We start from the raw sequence: 810 nt of genomic DNA, 5'->3' as shown, positions 1-810 counted from the left end.
AAATGAATCTCAGACGTGAACATATTTTGTTTGCTAAATCCATTCATGTACAAATTAATTCTAAAAAGAAATTATTTGTACATGAAAAGATTAAGCAAAGCAAATAATATGTTCACGTCTGAGATTCATTTTGGCATTTATCTCTATATATCTATCTCTTATATATATATATTATACACAGGCTAAATAACAGCACAAATATTTTGACTGTCCCTTATACTGGGCTGCTTATACTTTATTCTAAGTATAATTATATAATTATGACAATATTACAATATTTTTGGGTCAGTTTATAATGTAATACATTTCTCATAATGTAATAATTGTTATTACATTACAAGCTCAAGATTTTATTACATTTTGAGTAAATTATTTAATTATGAACATTTTATAACAATAATAATGTAATACTTTATTTCATTATGAACATTTTATTACAATAATAATGTAATACTTATTACATTATGTGCAGTTTTTACATTATGTGCAGTTATTACATTATGAGTTGCTACACACTTGCTAACTTTAACTGTTTTAGTCTAGTAGTAAACTTAAATCCTTTTAGGAACTGCAGGTCCTAGCCATAGAAACCATAATAATGATTTATACGGATATGACACTAAGTAATGAGCTTATGAAACTTTACACATTTACAATCACTTACTATATTATTATAAGAAGCAGTCGAGCAGCAGAAGAGGACAGCAGTTTGTAAGTGTTTTGTCTTGCTTTCTCATTAGATTTCAGCGCGGTTGTCGTTGCTAGGAAACATTGTTTCACTTACTGTGTTTTACCGTGGTAAATACGTGC

Source organism: Sinocyclocheilus rhinocerous, unplaced genomic scaffold (genome assembly GCF_001515625.1).
Source record: "Sinocyclocheilus rhinocerous isolate Xijiao unplaced genomic scaffold, SAMN03320098_v1.1 scaffold7968, whole genome shotgun sequence".
Taxonomy (NCBI): Eukaryota; Metazoa; Chordata; class Actinopteri; order Cypriniformes; family Cyprinidae; genus Sinocyclocheilus; species Sinocyclocheilus rhinocerous.
Note: the sequence above shows the minus strand (reverse complement) of the source record.